This window comes from Carcharodon carcharias, chromosome 1 (genome assembly GCF_017639515.1).
Source record: "Carcharodon carcharias isolate sCarCar2 chromosome 1, sCarCar2.pri, whole genome shotgun sequence".
Lineage (NCBI taxonomy): Eukaryota > Metazoa > Chordata > Chondrichthyes > Lamniformes > Lamnidae > Carcharodon > Carcharodon carcharias.
This window is the reverse complement of record NC_054467.1, coordinates 137,487,098-137,508,420: the sequence shown is the minus strand read 5'-3', so window position 1 is coordinate 137,508,420 and position 21,323 is coordinate 137,487,098. Positions and strand designations below refer to the sequence as shown.

The window sequence follows — 21,323 nt, the reverse complement described above, 5'->3', positions numbered from 1 at the left end:
GATGAAAGTATAATAATTTTCATAATATTTTTCCGGTTTGTTGTGAAGTAGGTTTATGGGGGTAAGCATAGTTGGGTCTGTGTGTGATTTAGTGACATTTAGAGTCAAGTAGACTGCAAGTTTGAAATCATCAAAAGAAGCTAGGTGCTCGACATGCTAATGAGTAAACATGGATACTGGCTTAGCATGTAAGGCATGAAAAGAATTTGCATTTTTAGATAAATGAAGAGATTTGGATTTCAAAGGGATCTTAGCCTGTTAACAACTAGCCAGATAAGCAAAGCTAAGGAATGTGTTTATTTTTCCCAAAGGTTACTGACAATATATTAGCAAAATGAAAGTTTTTACATTATGAGGAAGATACAGTTTCAAAGATATATGGAACAACAGAATTTACATATTAAAAAGATGTTACGTTTACATATATAAAAGAGAATGAAAGGCTGTGTGTCAGAAGGCCGTGTAAGATCTAACAGAAGTGTGTGAAATACTCTTAATGAAGCCTCCAGCATTTGTGCATAAGTCTGCTATATAAGAAAACTGAAGTTGGGGAAAAGCCATTTGGAATTCCACTGTCAAGTGGGTATTGTGTTAACTTGTTGATCTGTTTTAAATCTAAAATCTATTATGGACTGTTGCCTTAAAGGGATTGTAATTGGGGTCAGGATAATTAGGAATTTTAGGAGTTATTATACTAGTAAGTAATTATAGTCTTATGTATGTGCTTAAAATCTTTTATATTTTGTTAATAAGTATTTTAATTTACTTTTCAAAATCTCTAAAGATCTTGGTGGACTTATTACTTCTGAATTCAGTGCACACATCTCATAATACATACAAAAACCGTTGTGATCGCGCAACCAAGCTTCCCTTGGTGTGCCTAGCACATATCATCTGCCACGTCATAATATATCTGCCATTTAATGTGCAATTTATAGTTTACATTCAGCCTGTTAATTCATGTTAATTCTGGGCATTTGAGTATAGGGTAGATAAGATTTAGCGTTTGCTTTGTTGACTCTTGTATAGTAAAAAAAAAAATTTTAACTTTAAACCATGGAATCTTACGGCTTCAATCTTTTTGTAAATAAGTGGGATTTTGAATGCCGTCTACTTTAAAAAATGTTACTGGTCTCTACTGAGATCACAACAGAATTTACTTGCTTTATAAATTACCATGAATATATTTCACATCACTTTCATTATTTTTTAGATGAAGGAACAGGGAATTGTATATCCAAGTTTACAGATGCCACTACAGGTTTGTTAATAGGCAAGGTAAGTTGTGTAGATGGGAGCAGGAAGTTACAAAAGGTCAGAGGCAGGCTAAATCAGTGGACAAAACTATGGCAAATCGCCTTCAATGTGGGTAAATAAGGTCAAAACTGGAATATTTTATTGACGGCAAGAGGCTAGGACATATGGAGGAGAAAAGGGATTTAGTTGTTTTTATATACTTGCTATTCTGAACTCTAACTGACTGTGGCATTGTTCTCCATAGAGCAGAGAATGCTTAGAGGAGATTTTATAGAGGTATTTAAAATTATGAAGGATTTATTTAAGTAAATAAATAGAAACTGTTTCAGATGGCTGAAGGGGTGAATAACCAGATAACACAGATTCATAGTAATTGGTTAATGAAGCAGAGGTGATGTGAGGAAAAACAATTCTACATAAATTTGAAATGCACTGCCCAATAGGGTGCTGGATAAATTTAATCATAGTCGTCAAAAAGGAATTGGATAAATACTTGAAGGAGAAAAAACTGCAGGGGCATTGGGAAAGAGCAAGGGGGTGGGATTAACTGGAATCCATGTTGAAAGAGCAGGCACAGAGTCAATGGGCCAAATGGCCTCTATCTGTGCTGTACTGCTCTATGATTTCATGGATTCTCTACAAGCGCATGGGCATAAATGGTGAACACAAATGCTAATGGAATGTCAACCTTTATCGTAAGGAAATTGAAATTCCAAAGTGAGCAAATGATGCTTCAGTTGTGCAGACCCTTGGTCAGACCACATCTACAATGTCGCATACTGTTTTGTACACTATGCCACAGGAAGGGTATACAATGCAGATTCACCAGAATACCAGGGATTTTTTAAACTTTATTCATTCATGGGATGTGGACATCCCGGCTTGCCGGCACTTATTGCCCATTCCTGATAGCCCTTAAGAGGGTGGTGGTAAGCCACCTTCTTGAACCACCGCAGTCCTTCCGGTTTAGGTACATCCACAGTGTTGTTAGGGAGGGAGTTCTAGGACTTTGATCCAGGGACATGGAAAGAGCAGCAATAAAGTTCCAAGTCAGGACGGTGTGTAACTTGAAGGGGAACTTGCAGGTGACGGTGTTCTCATGCATCTGCTGCCCTTATGCTTCTAAATGGCACATTTAGAAAGTGCTGTCAAAGGAGCCTTGGCAAGATGTTGCAGTGCTAAAAACAAAAAAACTGCGGATGTTGGAAATCCAAAACAAAAACAAAAACAGAATTACCTGGAAAAACTCAGCAGGTCTGGCAGCATCGGCGGAGAAGAAGAGTTGACGTTTCGAGTCCTCATGACCCTTCGACAGAACTTGAGTTCGAGTCCAAGAAAGAGTTGAAATATAAACTGGTTTAAGGTGTGTGTGTGGGGGGCGGAGAGAGAGAGAGAGAGAGAGAGAGAGAGAGAGAGAGAGAGAGAGAGAGAGAGAGAGAGAGAGAGGTGGGGGGGGCGGTGTGGTTGTAGGGACAAACAAGCAGTGATAGAAGCAGATCATCAAAAGATGTCAACAACAATAGTACAAAAGAACATATAGGTGTTAAAGTTAAAGTTGGTGATATTATCTAAATGAATGTGCTAATTAAGAATGGATGGTAGGGCACTCAAGGTATAGCTCTAGTGGGGGTGTTTTTTTTAAAATAATGGAAATAGGTGGGAAAAGGAAAATCTTTATAATTTATTGGAAAAAAAAGGAAGGGGGAAACAGAAAGGGAGTGGGGATGGGGGAGGGAGCTCACGACCTAAAATTGTTGAATTCAACACCTTATGGATGGTACACACAGCTGCCATGTGCCTCGGTGGTGGAAAGAGTGAATGTTTAAGGTGGTGGATGGGGTGCCGATCCAGCAGGTTGCTTTGTCCTGGATCTGGCATTGAGCTTTGTCATGTTGTTGGAGCCGCACTCATCTAGGCAAGTGGAGAGTATTCAATCAAATTCTCAACTTGTGCCTTGTAGATATTGCTGCAAAATCCTCAGACTCTGACCTGCTCTTGTAGCAACAGTATTTATATAGGTAGTTAAGTTCCTATCAAGATGTTGATAGTGGGGGATTTGGTGATGGTAATGCCATTGAATGTCAAGGGAAGAAGGGTAGATTCTCTCTTGTTGGAGACAGTCATTGCCTGGCACTTGTGTGGCATGAATGTTACTTGCCACTGATCAGCCCAAATATGAATGTTGACCAGGTCTTGCTGCATCTGAGCATGGACTGCTTCTGCATCGCAGGAGTTACAAATGGTACTGAATACTGTAATCATCAGTGAACATCCCATTTCTGATCTTATGTTGGAGGGGGATCATTGATGAGGCAGCTGATGATGGTGGAGCCAGGACACTACCCTGAGGAATTCCTGCAACAATGTATTGGGGCTAATGTGATTGGCCTTCAACAACCAGAACCATCTTCCTTTGCTCTAGGTACACCACCAGCCTGTGGAGTTTTCCCACTTACTTCCATTGACTTCAAATTTGCTCGGGCTTCTTGACGCTGCATGTAATAAATTTCTGCCTTGATGTCAAGGGTGGTAACTCTCACCATACCTCTGGAATTCAGCTCTTTTGTCCATACTTGGACCAAAGCTGTAATGAAGTCTGGATGGAATTGAGCGGTCCTGGCAGAACCCAAACCGAGCATCAGTACGCAGGTTATTGCTGAGTTAAGTATTGGTTGATAGCAGTGTCAATGACATCTTCCATCATTTTGCTAATGATTGAGAGTAGGCTGATGGGTAGTAATTTGCCAAATTGTATTTGTCCTGCTTTTTCAGGACAGGACATACCTGGGCAATTTGCCACATGTTTGGATGGATGACAGTGTTGTAGCTGTACTGGAACAGCTTGGTTATGGGGCATAGTTCAGTCTGGAGCCCATTTTTAGTTCTACAGCCATGATGTTGTCAGGGCCCATCACCTTTGCTATATCCAGAGCATTCAGCTATTTCTTAATATCACATGGAGTGAATCGAATTAACTGAAGACTGTCATCTATGATAGTGCGGATCTCAGGAGGCTGCCACGGTGAATCATTCACTCGACACTTTTGGCTGAGGATAATTACTAATGCTTCAGATTTGTTTTATAGCATCACATGTTGGGCTCTCCCTCCTCCTCCTGTTAGTTGTTTAATTGTAACCCACCATTCACACCCGGATGTGGCAGGACTGCAAAGCTTTGATCTGATCCGTAGGTTGTGGGATCACCTAGCTCTGACTTTACACGCTGCTTCTGCTGTTTAGCAAGTGTGTAGTTCTTGTTATAGCTTCACCAGGTGGACACTTCATTTTTAGGTATGCCTGGCGCTGTTCCTGGCTGGCTCTCCTGATCCCCAGCTTGATGGTAATGATAGAGTGAGAGATATGCTAGGTCGTGAGGTTATAGATTGTGGTTTAATGTAATTCTGCTACTGCTAATGGTCCACAGCACCTCACGGATGTCCAATTTTGAGCTGCTAGATCTGTTCAATCCCATTTAACATGGTGGTAGCGCCACATATGATGGAGTATGCTTTCAGTGTGAAGACAGGACCTTGTCTCCACAAGAACTGCACAGGGGTCACTCCTGTCAATATTATCATGTACAGTTGCATCTATGACAGGTAGATTGGTGAGGATGAGGTCAGGTAGGCTTCTCCCTCTTGTTGGTTCTCTCACCACTTACCACAGGCCCAATCTAGCAGATATGTCCTTCAGGACTCAGCCAGCTCAGTTAGTAGTGGTGCTGCTGAGCAATTGTTGGTGATGGGCATTGAAGTACCCCGTGCAGAGTACAGTCTGTGCCCTTGCTACCCACAGTGCCTCTTTCAAGCTGAGGGAGGGCAGTACGTAGTAATCAGCAGGAGGTTTCCTTGCCCATATTTGATTTGATGGCATGAAACTTCATGGGGTCTGGAGTCAATGTTGAGGACTCGGAGGACCATTTCCTCCTGACTGTATACCATTGGGCTGCCACCTCAGGTAAGATCAATCATAATTAAATAGAAGGGATGAATAGCCTATTCTTGCCTCAAGCATTCATCATAATTAGTGTGAGGTGATACACTTTGGAAGGAGTAACTTGGCAAGGAAGTATTCAATAAACAGCATGACACTAGGAAGTTCTGAGGAACAAAGGGACCTTGGCGTGTGTGTCCATAGATCTCCGAAGGCGGAGGGGCATGTTAGTGGGGTGGTGAAAAAGGCATATGGGACACTTGCCTTGAACAATCGAGGCACAGATTACAAAAGTAGGGAGGTCATGTTTGAGTTGTGTAGAACCTTGGTGAGGCCACAGCTGGAGTACTGCGTGCAGTTCTGGTCGCCACGTTATAGGAAGGATTTGATTGCACTGAAGGAGGTGCAGAGGAGATTCACCAGGATGTTGCCTGAGATGAAACATTTAAGTTATGAAGAGAGGTTAGATAGACTTGGGTTGTTTCCGTTGGAGCAGAGAAGACTGAGGGGGAGACCTGATCGAGATGTACAAGATTATGAGGGGCATGAACAGGGTGGATAGGAAGCAACTGTTCCCCTTAGTTGAAGGGTCAGTCATAAGTTCAAGGTGAGGGGCAGGAGGTTTAGGGGGGATGTGAGGAAAAACTTTTTTACCCAGAGGGTGGTGACGGTCTGGAATGCGCTGCCTGGGAGGGTGTTGGAGGCAGGTTGCCTCATATCCTTTAAAAAGTATCTGGATGAGCACTTGGCACATCATAACATTCAAGGCTATGGGCTGAGTGCTGGTAAATGGGATTAGGTAGGTAGGTCAGGTGTTTCTCACTTGTCGGTGCAGACTCGATGGGCCGAAGGGATCTCTTCTGCACTGTGAGATTCTGTGAAAAGTAATGTACTATTTTTATGCTAAGTTATATTCGTGATGCTCAACAATAATAATAGTATAGAGGGCTGAATTTGGTGGAAACGAAAAAAGAAAAGCCTCAGTTGTTTCAGGGAACCAGGGATATTTATAAAGCACTTTATATGGTTATATAGGAGCCTGATTGATTGAGGTTGATAAAATTCCAATACCCAAAATGATATTAAGGGAATATGGCTACATGTATGGGAAGGTTGTAAAAGGTAAAATAACAGAGCTTGTTAAGAGGAGATGTGATATGGGCATGCAAAATTAGAAGGCTTTTTAAGCACCATTTTCACTGGTTGGTCAGTTAGTACTAAAAGAATAAATTTAAGATCATCAGCAGAAGAGCATGGAAAGAGGTGAGGGGTGGAGTTGTTCACTCCCGTTTGCACAGTCATCATAGTGGGCAAGAGTGGAAAGTATCGGGAGATCGCAAAAATAGGTTTCACGCCGTCGCAAAACCAGTTTGCAATCGTCCGCTCCACATGGCCGGCCATGTTTCCCGCCAATGTACACCGGGAACCTAATTTCAATACTTTAGCATCTTATTACAAGGCCTGCTGGAATCATCCTCCCATGCTACATCATCTGGGCACGTCGGCATGTTTCACAACTGTACATACGTGGCGAACTGCACTCAGCTTGAGACTTCGAGTTTTGTTTGCCTACCTTGCTTCGGGCAGCAATCGCAGTCATCAGCGCCAGTCTTAACTGGCATCACATCACTTTTAGTGGGTTCACAGGCAGGTCTCTACCAGAACATCCGTAAGACAGGGAGTGGCTTTTCAACAGCTGCAGGGCTAGGGCTTGCTTGGGGAAGCAGGAGAAGTGGCCTCAGGCAACGGAAGAGGCTGCAGGACGAAGGCTACAGTGGGGAAGGGGGGTGTCCAAGGATATGTGTGGGGGCACATGTTGATCTGTGCAAGTGGCCTCAAGATGGTGAGTGCTGAGGAGGCAGTCTCCAGAGGAGATGAGGCCAGATGGAGATGTGCGGGTGTGTGTGACAGAGTGAGTGGTGATGTCCCTTAAGCTGGTAGTGAGAGAGATGTTGGTGAATACGTGATGGCCTTGTGAGTGTGTGAGATTAGAGTGATGAGATAGTTGTCTCATGGCGGCATGGATGATATAATTCATCCTTTATTGGCACTGGGTTACCAACCTCTTCTGTGCAGAGTTGAACACTGACCACCACTGCCACCACCTCCCACAATCAGAATGGGGTGGAGGACATCACGGCGAGCCTCCACAAGGCATTCCAGTGGCAGGTCACTGAACTCTTCTTGGCTTTCGGGGCCATGTCTTCACTGGAGCAGTCCTGGGCTGCAAGCATTGAGAAATGTGTGGGCGGCTGAAGTTTAGATACGGTACCCAGAGTGAGGAAACAGTGAGGTAACTGCGTGGCAGGCGATTCAGAGGCTGTCCGCCAGCGAAATGGCCCGTTTCCTGTGGCTGCATAATTAATAAGGTAGAAAGCGGACGATATGGTGCGAAAACCTGCCATTGCAGCCAGTGGGTAAAATGTTGTTTTTCATGCCCACTACCCATACTTAGTGCAATTCTGGGTTGATTCTGCCCTAGGAGTATTTTTGTAAGCTGAGTTGTGTTAATACCATCGCAGAGGCACTCGTGGAAACGGAATAATAGGGCAGAATTTAATGCCCCCTCCACCCCCCTCATCCTGGAGGCAGTTTTGGGGGAAGGGGAGGCCACATGATCAGGCAGGTAACCTCGGGGTGGAGGCCTCATTGCTTTCCCAACTCACCTCAGTTAAGCCCAGAGCGGGCAGGCCCGAGGATGGCCTTCCTGACTGGAGGCCAATTGAGGCCCTTAAGCGGCCACTTAAGGGTCTCATCCCACTGCTGGTATTTAACAAGTAGTCGGCGAGTGCCCCGACACGTGGGCAACCCACCAGGTAAATCCTGGCAGGTGCCTGCTCCCTGGTAAAGGGGTACCTCCTATTTGGGCAGCCCGTGCTTAATGGAGATACCTGCCAGAGGCATGGGCCCCCCATAAGTGAAGAGGAGGGGGCGCAGTGGTAGTGTCATTGGACTGGTATTTCAGAGATCCAGGGTAATGCTCTGGGAACCTGGGTTTGAATCCCGCCATGGCAGATGGTGGAATTTGAATTCAATAAAAATCTGGAATTAAAAATCTAATGATGACCATGAAACCATTGTTGATTGTGATAAAAACCCACTTGGTTCACTAATGTCCTTTAGAGAAGGAAATCTGCTGTCCTTATCTTGCCTGGCCTACCTGTGACTCCATACCCACAGCAATGTGGCTGACACCTAAATGCCCTCTGAACAAGGGCAATTAGGGATGGGCAATAAATGCTGGTCTAGACAGCGGCACCCACATCCCATAAATTAATAAATTTTTTAAAAACTTTGCCTGCCCTAAATACTAAACCCCTCTTCCCCCTCCCTAGGGCCTTCCTGTCAGGTCCCAGCGTAACAGCCCCACTTATCCCTGAGGCTCCATCGCTGATCCTCTGCCTGGGCCACACTGCAGTGCTGGCAATGAAGAGTACTGGGGAGTTGCCGGCTCCAATTGGCCAGCAGCTCTTGAGGGCAAGATTTCTGCCCCGCTCTAGGACTTAAAGGGAGAATTTCCCAACACAGGAACCAAGCAGCCTGACAGCGGGAAGGTTGCCCAATTGCCCAATCAAGACTTAATCCCATTTGGCCTCCCAAAAATGGCCACGGTGAGGTTGCCATCAGTTTTTCAGTGGGTAGACCGGCCTTCTGTCATGGCCATTAAATTCTGCCCATAATTTTTAACTAGGAATTGGATAAATATTTGAAAAGAAAATGTTTGAAACAAACAGGAGATAAAGCAGAGAGTTGGGAATGAGTGCATACTTTTTTCAGAGAACTGGCAAAGACACGGCATGTTGGAAGGCATCTTTGTGTCTTTAAGTTCAATGATTCTACACTCTGAGAAGCTTGTTGTAGTCATCTTTGACATAAGATATGTAGCCAAGAAACCTTGTTTATAGATCTTCTTTCAGATGTTTCTCTGAGATCACCATTGAGTCAAATATAGGACATCTTATATTTCCAATAATCTATGCACCAAAAACCAAATGGATCTGAAATTAAACCTCTGGTGGTAGAGTGTGTCACAAGGTTACTTCAAGAAGAACATAAACTATAAATTAGACAAAGAAAATACCACAGATTTATGGTTTCAGGGCGTCACCTTAAATTTTCTATTATAAAGGATGTTTCAGTAACTATAACAAGAAATAGGCTCAGGTTTTCTACATGGAGGCATCTTTGGCACAGTGGAAACTTGTGGCAGCAGGAGCAAGGGGCAGCTGCCAAGCTCTCTGAAAAAAATTACCTTCTCAAAGTGTTTGCTGATGGGATTCATACACTACTTTGAGCATGCTCGTATAAGCTCCTGATATTTTGAAGCCGCGAGGCTTTCTCTGATGATCCTTGAATGCTGAGCAGTGCATAGCAGAGGCTGTGTTTCACTCTTCTCCATGAAATGCATTCACGAACAAAAGGCCCACACACATTCTCTGACAGGATCCATGCCCAGAAAACAAAGAAGGTGGGCACACAGCAAAGCCAATATAGCTTTCTGCCTCTGCATTATTTTCTAGATCTACTGAAAATCAGGAGTGTCAGAAAGCCAAGAAGACAATACTTAAATGTAGTAGAGTGCTTATACAACCATAAAGTTAGCAATTCACTATAGTGGTCTTTAAATTGCTATTGCACTCAGAATATACGCAGCTGGAGACTGCATACCTAGTTCTATTTTGAATCAATTCACCCTTTCATAAAGGAAAAGTGGTCAGAAGGCACAAGAAAGTCTTTAACTATAGTTAGCATCTATTTTTCATAAGGGGAAAACCAAATCAAATCCTTTGAAAACTTTCTATTAGCAGGAATACTTTCCCTCAGTTGATACTTTAATTAGCCTTGTCCCACACAAATTCGCAGAGCAAATCGTACACAATAAATGGACACAAAATATGAGCCAAAAGGGTAAATTAAAATTAGTGCTACAATTATATTCAACATTATGTTTCAGATTGAAATGTTTAAAAAAAAACATATTCCTCAATGTCCATTTTTTTTTTAAGTAACGTTGGATGCAATAACCTTGGAGTCTTGTTAAACAGAATTGCATGGAAGTTATGACACAGAAACAAGCCATTCCACCCCATCAATCTGTTTATCTTCTACACAAGCAGTAGCTCTAATCCTAGCTGTCTGACTGTTCTCAAATCCCTTTATTCTCCTTTTCTTGAACTGTCTATCTGACCTATACTTAAAGGTTGACATGGTCTCTGCTTCCAATCACCAACTCTGGAAGTGCACATCACAGCCTCGCAATCCTTTGTGTAAAAAATGTTTTTCCTGCTGATACTATATTCATATCTTCATTCAATTTTATATTCATGTCCCTTTGTTCCAGATCCCTCAACCAATGGAATATATTTGTTTCAATCTATCTTTTTCCATTCCTTCATAATTTTAAAACATCTATCAAATCATCTGTAATCGCCTCTGTTCTAAAGAAATCAAACCAAATTATTAAGCCATATGTGGTATTTGTATTGCCTTATACTCAGCCATATCCTCTCTATTTCCTAAACATCCTTCTGTGGTTGGAGCCCCAAACACCAACTGTGGCCTTTACTCATGCAAAATTACAAGACGACATAGGAAATCATTAATTGACAACATGCATAATTTATTATACTTGTCATGAAATCAATGTATTTTTGTTGATTTCTCAAATTAATTTGGCAGTATGTCTTCTTAGGTGAAATAACTGATAATTTATAAATTGTTATAATTTATAAATAACGTATGCACAAAGTCCACAAATTAAGAATGTTTTTGAATGAATGGGGTCCAATGAAAATTATCAAGGTTTAGCATTTGAATGTTTAAGTATTTATTGTCACACTATTATATGAGAACACATTGGTAACTGATACTGGTGGTTCACCTCATAGGCAACACAAGAAAGCCCAAAATCAGGAAACCATTGAGGTTATTAAGTGCATTCCTTTCTTAGGACACATACAAACAACTCAAGGGATGATGACAATTCATGTTATTGTGCGAAGGTTGAAAAAATTATACCTAAATACACATGTTTATATGTATATGCATACATACAAAATTTAAAAAGTGTATGGGTTCTCATTAGTCATCAGACTTTAGATTTGCAACTGCTCCAAACCCCAAAAGAAAAATGATACTGCAAGACAAAGGGGAGGCAGGGGAAGGGGTTAACATGTTAATCATGGGAAAAATTATGTAATGCATTTCCTGTCATTAAAACTATAGCAACACTGGTACTAGAAACATCAGTGCAACATCATTCCTGGCAATACAGTGCTACAGATTCTGCAGTGCTGGGTAGGGGATTAAAATTTAAATCCCTTTGTTCAGGAAATTCAAAAATAAAATGTCTTCAGCTGCCCCGAAGGAAGCCAACCATCCTTCGTTGATGTAGGTCCTGATGTCTTCTAAAGTCATTTCCTTCCCTGTCTGACAGGCTTGCCAATACACATAGGAATTCTGTTGAAATTACTCAATTTAGTCTGACCATGAAAGATTTGCCAGGATCAGCAGCAGAACAAACAAGCACAATATCTGCCCCACCAACCTCATGCCCGATTTCCACTGAGACACAAAATCGGTGCTAGAATTTTCAAAACATAGCCATAGATGGCTCCAACACATTGACATACAGCAAAAATCAGAAATATTTACTTACTCATAATGATTAAAAAGATTGTTGAAAACTGGATTCCATGGGAGCTATGCTTCTCAAAATGGTTATAGAAATGCTCTTTATGGTAGGCGCTACAGCTGGAACAGATTTTTCTCCTATTATAAAAAAATCACTTGTGTTTGAAGTTATAAAACAATAAAAATGCATTAAAGATTAGTAGTGCCTTCTGGAAAAATCACTTTTGTGCCTCTGAGGCTAAAGCCAATGGATTGTGAATGCTAATTTTTCAGCATAAATGCCAAGTGATTTTAAACTACAGGTTTGAGGCCATGTGAAAAGCATAAGTAATCTTATTATAAAGAGAAAATGCACATTACAGAACAATATTCAATGTTCATCCAATTGGAAATTCAGGTAAGAAATCGAGAAACTAGATGAAAGAAAAATTAAGTCCACCGAGCTAGTTTATGATCAATTGCAGTAAGGGAGGTAACCTTGATGCAGTGTGAATATAAACATTAAATTTCATTATTTAGAAATGTTTTTTTAAATAAGTTACAGAGGAAACCCAAAGGATGAGAAAAAGGCTAGAAACTAGTTTACAAAGCCAGCAGTAGGAAGATACCTTTTAAGCTACCTCTACAGGTTTAATTTCTGCTAGTAACAATGTTTAACAACTGGTTATCTTAAATGAGTTAAGGACTGCGTTAAAATAGCACCCAAAGGAATTTTACTCAAATGTGATAATCAGTAGACAACCAGAGGAAATTTAAACCATCAATATTTCATTTCCACTGAAGGACTGTCTTTAGAATTTTCATACATTGGACTTGAATTTAAATTAAAAAATAAATAAGAATGTCTTTGATTAAAAGTAAGTTCTGGATTGGATGACAATTGCTACATATGGGGAGACAATGGCTGGACCAGTAATCCAGGGTAACGCTCTGGGGAGCTGGGTTCGAATTGGCAAATGGTGGAATTTGAATTCAATAAAAATCTGGAATTAAAAGTTTAAATGATGACCATAAAACCATTGTCAATTGTTGTAAAAACCCATCTGGTTCACTAATGTCCTTCAGGGAAGGAAGCTGTCGTCCTTACCTAGTCTGGCCTACACATGAGGACAGGCCCAGCAGAGGTAGTGGCAAAGTGGTATACAGTCGGGAGGGAGTTGCCCTGGGAGTCCTCAACATTGATTCTGGACCCCAGGAAGTCTCATGGCATCAGGTCAAACACAGGCGAGGAAACTTCTTGCTGATTACCACGTACTGCCCTCCCTCAGCTGATGAATCAGTGCTGCTCCATGTTGAACACCACTTGGAGGAAGCACTGATGGTGGCAAGGATGCAGGATGTACTCTGGGTGGGGGACTTCAATGTCCATCACCAAGAGTGGCTCGGTAGCACCACTACTGTCCGAGTCCTAAATGACATAGCTGCTATACTGGATCAGCAGCAGGTGGTGTGGGAACCAACCAGAGGGGAAAACATACTTGACCTCATCCTCACCAACCTGCATGCCGCAGATGTATCTGTCCATGACAGTATCAGTAGGAGTGACCACATCACAGTCAGTGGAGACGAAGACCCACCTTTGCATTGAGGATACCCTCCATCCTGTTGTGTAAGACTACCACCATGCTAAATGGGATAGATTCCGAACAGATCTACCAACTCAAGACAGGGCATCCATGAGGCGCTGTGGGCCAGTAGGAGCAGCAGAATTGTACTCGAACACAATCTGTAACCTCATGGCCTGACATATCCCCCACTCTACCATTACCATCAAGCCAGAGCATCAACCCTGGCTCAAAGGTAAGTACAGGAGGGCATGCCAGGAACAGCACCAGGCATCCTAAAGATGAGTTGTCAACCTGATGAAGCTATAACACAGGACTACTGGCACGCCAAACAGCGAGTGATAGACAGGGCTAAGCAATCCCACAATCAACGGATCAGATCTAAGCTCTGCAGTCCTGCCACATCCAGTCGTGAATAGTGGTGGACAATTAAACAACTCACTGGAGGAGGCGGCTCCACAAATATCCCCATTCTCAATGATGGAGGAACCCAGAACATCAGTACAAAAGATTAGGCTGAAGCATTTGCTATGATCTTCAGCTAGAAGTGCCGAATGGATGATCCCCAGCATCACAGACGTCAGTCTCCAGCTAATTCATTTCACTCCATGTGATATCAAGAAATGGCTGAAGGCACTGGATACTGCAAAGGCTGTGGGCCCTGACAATAGTCTGGCAATAGTACTAAAGACTTGCGCTCCAGAACTTGCCATGCCCCTAGCCAAGCTTTTCCACTACAGCTACAACACTGGCTTCTATCCAGCTATGTCCTGTATACAAAAAACAGGAGAAATCCAACCCAGCCAATTACCGCCTCATCAGTCTACTCTCCATCATCAGTAAAGTAATGGAAGAGGTCATCGACAGTGCTATCAAGCAGCACTTGCTGAACAATAACCTGTCACTGACACCGGGTTTGGGTTCTGCCAGGGCCACTCAGCTCCTGACCTCATTACAGATTGATCATTACTTGACTCAAACCTGGATAAAAGAGCTGAACTCCCGAGGTGAGGTGAGAGTGACTGCCCTCGACATCAAGGCCGCATTTGACTGATTGTGGCATCAAGGAGCCCAAGCAAAACTGGAGTCAATGGGAATCAGGGGGAAAACTCTCCGCTGGTTAGAGTTATACCTAGCACAAAGGAAGATGGTTGTGGTTGTTGAAGGTCAGTCACCTCTGCTCCAGGGCATCACCACAGGATTTCCTCAGGGTAGTGTCCTCAGCCTAACCATCTTCAGCTGCTTCATCAATGACCTTCCTTCCATCATAAGGTCAGAAGTGGGGATATTTGCTGACGGTTGCACAATGTTCAGCACCATTCACGACTCCGCAGATACTGAAGCAGTCCATTCCCAGATGCAGCAAGACCTGTGCAATATCCAGGCTTGGGCTGAAAGTGGCAAGTAACATTTATGCCACACAAGGATCAGTCAATGGCCATCTCCAAAAAGAGAGAATCCAACCATTGTCCCTTGATGTTCAATGGCATTACCATCGCTGACTCCCCCACTAACTACACCCTGGGGGGGGGGTTACCATTGACCAGAAACTGAACTGGACTAGCCATATAAATACTGTGGCTACAAGAGCAGGTCAGAGGCTAGGGATCGTGTGATGAGTAACCCACCTCCTGACCCCCCAAAGCCTGTCCACCATCTAAAAAAGCACAAGGCAGGAGTGTGATGGAATACTCCCTCCTTGCCTGAATGAGTGCAGCTCCCACAACACTCAAGAAGCTTGACACTGTCCAGGACAAAGCAGCCTGCTTGATTGGCACCACATCCACAAACATTCACTCCTTCCACTGCCGATGCACGGTAGCAGCAGTGTGTATCATCTACAAGATGCATTGCAGGGATTCACCAAGGCTTCTTCGACAGCAGCTTCCAAACCCACGACCACTATCATCTAGAAGGACAATGACAGCAGATAGATGGGAACACCACCACCTGGAAGTTCGCCTCCATCCTGACTTGGAAATATATCGCCGTTCCTTCAATGTCGGTGGTCAAAATCCTGGAACTCCCTTCCTAACAGCACTATGGGTGTACCTACACCACATGGACTGCAGCAGTTGAAGAAGGCAGCTCACCGCCACCTTCTCAAGGGCAATTAGGGATGGGCAATAAATGCTGGCCCAACCAGCGAAGTCCACATCCCGTGAAGGAATAAAAAAAAGACAAGACTGATTCAGCCCTGCTTTTTTTTAATTCATTTACGGATGTGGGCATCACTGACTAGGCCAGCATTTATTGCCCATCCCTAGCTGCCTTGAGAAGGTGGTGGTGAGCTGCCTTCTTGAACTGCTGCAGTCCCTGTGGCTTAGGTACACTCACAGTACTGTTATGGAGGTCCAGGATTTGAGCAATTCTCCCAGAGCTTAGCTTCGTTCCCAACATTCCAACCCAAATGCCTCAAATTTCTCAGAATAGAAAGTGGTGCAAAAGAAATGTGTGTTATTATTTTATAAAGAAGTGTAGAGGTGGAACAGGAAAGCAAGTCCGATCAAACAAGTGTGGACCATTTCTGTTCAAATCCTTCCTGCAGCAGCCAGAGAAACACATTGAATTTACTCAAGTTCAAAAAAGAGCAGGGGAAAGAGCCTGGATTTTATTTAAAGTAAACAATCGAATTTACAGATGGTTTGCTAAAAGGTCAAAATGTCTTCTGCAATAACAGCTAATGGATAACCATTACGAAAAACTACAGTACTCTCAATCAATATTCCCGGGTCACATATGAAACTTATAAATATTTTAAATATAACTTTGTAAACAGTAAATGGCTATCGAGCCATACAAATTTAAATTTTACAATAACCAAGCAGAACAGCATTTAATCGTACTATACAATGACTCTTTAATGAAGTAACCTTGGTTTATTAAAAATTATATTTTAGATCTACAATAAAATTAAGAAAACAAAAGATTATGAATTTGCTGCAGTGTTTAGTTAAGTCTTTAATAAGCATTTTCGTACTTTAATTTTTTTCTTGTCAAAGCATTATGTCATGATAGTGCAACAACATTTAAAGGATATGTACATAAATTAAGAAAACACGCCTCATAAAAATCACAGGATAACTGAATTTAGAGGTTATACTTATAACCCATCAACAAACCCTCTCTCTGTAAAATACTTTAGTTCTATTTACACAGAATGGTATGAATATACAGTGAAAGCAGTTCCAAAAATATTTTAAAGAGTCTAAGCCTGAATGATGCTTTAAAACATATGGGTGTTTTTTTAAAAATGTATTTTGTTCATTTCTCATACCATCCCATGTATGGTTCTCCACCCACAGGGCAAGCAGGTGATCCAACTCCTAGACAATTCCAATGTCATTATGGTATCATTCAGTAGGAAATGGCTTTTAATTATTTGGCTTTTAATTGCCCCTCCATCCCAGTGATGAAATGCCTGTGTGGGGCCACACAAGGAGGATCAGAATAAAACTGTGGGCAAAAGTGCACATTTCCTCTATTTAAAGGCATAGGTTTCATTAGTCAAGGGCTATCTTGAGGCTAAAGGAAAGCATCCACAACTGAATTAAATTAGCCCTCGCCGAGAAACCTCTGCCCCTTCAATAGCAAGGCTTTAAACAAAGACCATCCAGGTCAGGATGGAGGAATTGACACAGCATGTGAAACAGGAATTATTCCCTAAACTGAACTGGGACAAGCGAGCATGATCCTGATGTGGATGTCAGAATGGCAACAGGAGAAAAGGTTTGCATTTATATAGTGAATTTCATGTAGAAAATATTCCACAATATTGCATAAAGTAGAAATGGACCCTAAGTGGTACTGGAAGGGTTAGAAGATATGATTGAAGCATATGCATGTTTTCAGGTGTTTGAATATTCTGTGGAAGTTAAAGGAGATTATTTTGTTTTAATTCTTTCATGAGATGTGGGAGTCCCTGGCCAGCATCTGTTGCCCATCCCTAATTGCTCTTGAACTGAATGGCTTGCTGGACCATTTCAGAGGGCAGTTAAGAGTTAACCACCTTGCAGCAGATCTGAAGTCACATACAGGCCAGACTGGATAAGGACTGCATGTTTCCTCCCCTAAAGGGCATCAGCCAGATGGGTTTTTAGGAGATTCAATAATAGTTTTATGGTTACCATTACAGAGACTAGCTTTCAATTCCAGATTTTGTCAATTGAATTTAAATTCCACCAGCTACCATGGTGGGATTTGAACCCATGTACCACAGAACATTAAATTGGACCTCTGGATTACTAGTCCGGTGACATTACCACTACACCACCATCTCCTCCTAAGGATGAAAGTCATTATAGGAATTTATTTCCATGTAAAAGTTGCCTGGCCTAGAGTTTCAACTTTGGGTGCAATCAGCAATCTAGGTTAAAATTGGACTAGTTTTCCAAATTGATTTTATGGTTCAAGTTTCTACACAAAAACTCATTTACATAATCACAAGTTTAAAATCTGCCATGAAACAGTGCAATCGGGCAGTGTAATAATTTTTTTCATTAAAATAATATTCCTTGATATGTTTAAGATCCTAGTGCAGTTTTATGAATGTGGCTAAAAACAGGTTCAACATAAAAATAAAAATCTGAAGAAACCATCCTCTGCTACTCAAGTTCTCATTAACACTAAAAAACAAGCATCTTTAATAGGTATGTCTAATCCACCACCTATAAGCAACCTGATTTTAAATAACTGAAAATCACTTTAATTAACCATAACGAGCCATTTATTAGTTACACTTGCATACTGGGGAGAGAATTCAGAAATCTGGAGTGCAAAGGGACTTGAGAGTCCTAGTCCAGGATTCTTTTAAGATTAACTTGCAGGTTGAGTTGGTGGTTAGGAAGGCAAATGCAATGTTGGCATTTATTTCGAGAGGACTGGAATATAAAAGCAGGGATGTGCTGCTGAAGCTTTATAAGGCTCTGGTCAGACCACATTTAGAACATTGTGAGCAATTTTGGGCCCCGTATCTCAGGAATGATATGCTGGCCCTGGAGAGGGTCCAGAGGAGGTTCACGAGAATGATCCCAGGAATGAAAGGCTTAACATATGAGGAACGTTTGAGGACTCTGGGTCTATACTCGGAGTTTAGAAGGATGAGGGGGGATCTGATTGAAACTTACAGAATACTGAAAGGCCTGGGTAGAGAGGACGTGGGGAAGATGTTTCCATTAGTAGGAGAGACTAGGACCCGAGGGCACAGCCTCAGAGTAAAGGGAAGACCTTTTAGAACAGAGATGAGGAGAAACTTCTTTAGCCAGAGAGTGGTGAATCTATGGAATTTGTTGCCACAGAAGGCTGTGGAGGCCAGGTCACTGAGTGTATTTAAGACCGAGATAGATAGGTTCTTGATTGGTAAGGGGATCAAAAGTTACAGGGAGAAGGCAGGAGAATGGGGTTGAGAAACTTATCAGCCATGATTGAATGGCGGAGCAGACTCGATGGGCCGAGTGGCCTAATTTCTGCTCCTATGTCTTATGGTCATCATCAGTTTCTTGGTAAATTTGTTTTAATATCTAAATGCTATTTAAAATGTGCCTATTAGTGCCCTTGCACCTAAAAATGCGAATTCTCAAAACCTCTGAAGAGTTCCAAATGTGCATAACCTCACCGTGGTGATTAATTCAATCTGGGGGTGTGACCAGTTTTGTGGGTGGGGTCAACATCCAGCCCGATGATTATCTTTTTAAATCTGTGTAAAAGATCACGGAACCTCAATATGCACTGGAGATAAATTGTTCCCATAAATTCCTTGATTATTTGTTGCTGGCTTGGCGATTTCAGGTGAATTGTACCCTAGTGGAAACTCTTGTCCAGACTGTCCAATTGGTTCTTCCTTAAGGCAGTTGGTGATTTTTGGCAGAAGCAGACAATTTCCGTGATGGATAATCCTGGGTTATATATCATTTATCAGTGAATATCTTACTTATTTGCGAGGTTGAACGACTATAAGGTGGGCCATGTGAATTACTAGTTTTGGGAATGTGATGCTGAGTTTGACGAGTAACAGGAGTGGAGCAGGGGGGTTGCATGATGGCATGCTATGGGTGGGGGTGGTCTTTATCATTGGGATACATTAAAGAGAAACAATGTCTGGTAGAAGTTGAAGTGTCAGGAGATGGGAGTGCTGGGGGTTTTCTGGGTATGGCAGTACTTGGAGAAGAGCCTGGAAGTTGGTGCAGGATACTACTGACCAAAATGTAGGTGATTAAGATTTTCTCAATGGCGGGCTGGCAATGAGAGAAAAGCATGAGTGCTCAGCACGAAGGCAACAGATGTGACAAAAGGCAACAGCCCGCCCCCTAACCTCTCGCCACAATGAGCCCCAGCAGCTCAGGTCCTCGGGGGGTGAGGGGTAGAGGAGGGGGTGTGCAGTTAGAGTTATTACGACTATCAAAATCCTAGGGGCTACCAGTGACCAGAAACTGAATTGGACCAGCTATATAAGCACTGGCTACAAGAGCAGGTCAGCGGCTGGAAATTCTGTGGTAAGTAACTCAGCTCCGGACTCTCCAAAACCTGTCCACCATCTACAAGGTGCAAGTTAGGAGTATGGTAATATACTCTCCACTTGCCTGGATGAGTGCAGGTCCAATAACATTAAAGGAGCTTGACACTATCCAGGACAATGCAGCCTGCTTGATTGGCACCACATCCACCACCTTAAACATTCACTCCCTCCATCACCGACGCACATTGAATTAGTGTGCACCATCCACAAGAGCAAATCACCAATGCCTGTTCAACAGCACCTTCCAAATCTGTGAACTCTATCATCTAAAAGGAAAAGGGTAGAAGACACATGAGAACGCCACCACCTGCAGATTCCCCTTCAAACCACTCACTCCTGACCTGGAAATATATCACCATTCCTTCACTGTTGCTGGGTCAAAATCCTGGAACTCCCTCCTTAACAGCACTGTGGGTGTACCTACACGACATGGACTGCAGTGGTTCAAGGAGGCAGCTCACCACTACCTTCAAGGACAATTAGGGATGGGCATAAATGCTGACCTAGCCAGCAATGCCTACATCCTGTGTAAGAGTTTAAAAAAAAGGAAAAGATGAGTTGAAAAAAAATTGTGTGGGAGTGAGGGCAATGGAGGTGAAGCACTGTTAGTTCTCTTCATTTGGAGTTTAGAAAGAAGTGAGTTGGGCCTGCAGTTTAGGGTTTGTCAGCACTGCAAGGAGCAGAGATCTGGGCTCCAGCAGAAGCAGGGGCTGGGATGTGGAGGTTTGGTTTACTGATACATTTCTAGGCTTGGCAACACTGGGATAGGATTGTGGATTATGACTGCATTTGGAGTGCAGCCTTGGGTTAGTCAGCTATAGGAGTAGTACCTGGGCTGCTGTAAAGATGAAGAGGATTCTGCAGCATTGGGAAGAAAGCCCTGGGATTTGGAAGTGCCAAATTAGGGAAGGCATCCATGTTCTACTGGTACTGGAGAGGACCACAGGTCTATCAATAGAGGGGATGGGGATCCAGCTGTATGGGATAAGAGGGATCCAGAGGTCCGACAGTGCTAACAGAGCCTATTGTACTATAGCTTCATGACATGCAGCCTCATGCTCCCAAACACTGCTGGCAAACTCCAGATTTCATTTCTTCACCTGAAACACTAACAAAGTGCTGGGTGGCTGGTAGTGAGATGTGATTTCAACAGATGGACATTGACCTCTCACTCCTGCTGTTGCCAAAGGGGAGACAGGAACAGGTAAGTACAAGAGAACGAGGAAGGAGGTGGCTTTGGGAAGGTATGGAGAGGGATTACGTTGGAAACTATCAGCCTTATATCTTCCCAGTCCTTCCAATTCCACCCCCACCCCTTTGAACACCTTGCTTCTTATATTCTTCTTGCCTTATTTGTCCCATTCCCTCCCCTCTGCCTTTCATTTGCCCTTTTAGATGACAACAACTGCTATTTATATAGT

At 42.7% G+C, this 21,323-nt stretch overlaps 1 protein-coding gene across 7 annotated transcripts in view; it reads right to left on the bottom strand.

Annotated features, from left to right (window-relative positions):
• Positions 1-21,323, bottom strand: part of LOC121276574 (kelch-like protein 5) — a 187,960-nt gene that overhangs the window by 153,788 nt on the left and 12,849 nt on the right. The window contains exon 3 of one of the 7 annotated variants that reach the window (XM_041185173.1): positions 11,849-11,961. The exons of 5 other annotated variants lie outside the window; for them this stretch is intronic. The gene's annotated coding sequence lies outside the window, so the exon portion shown is untranslated. Of the gene's footprint in view, positions 1-2,494; positions 2,517-11,848; positions 11,962-21,323 lie in introns of those variants that run through there. One more of the 7 variants, XM_041185181.1, reaches the window with a different exon arrangement.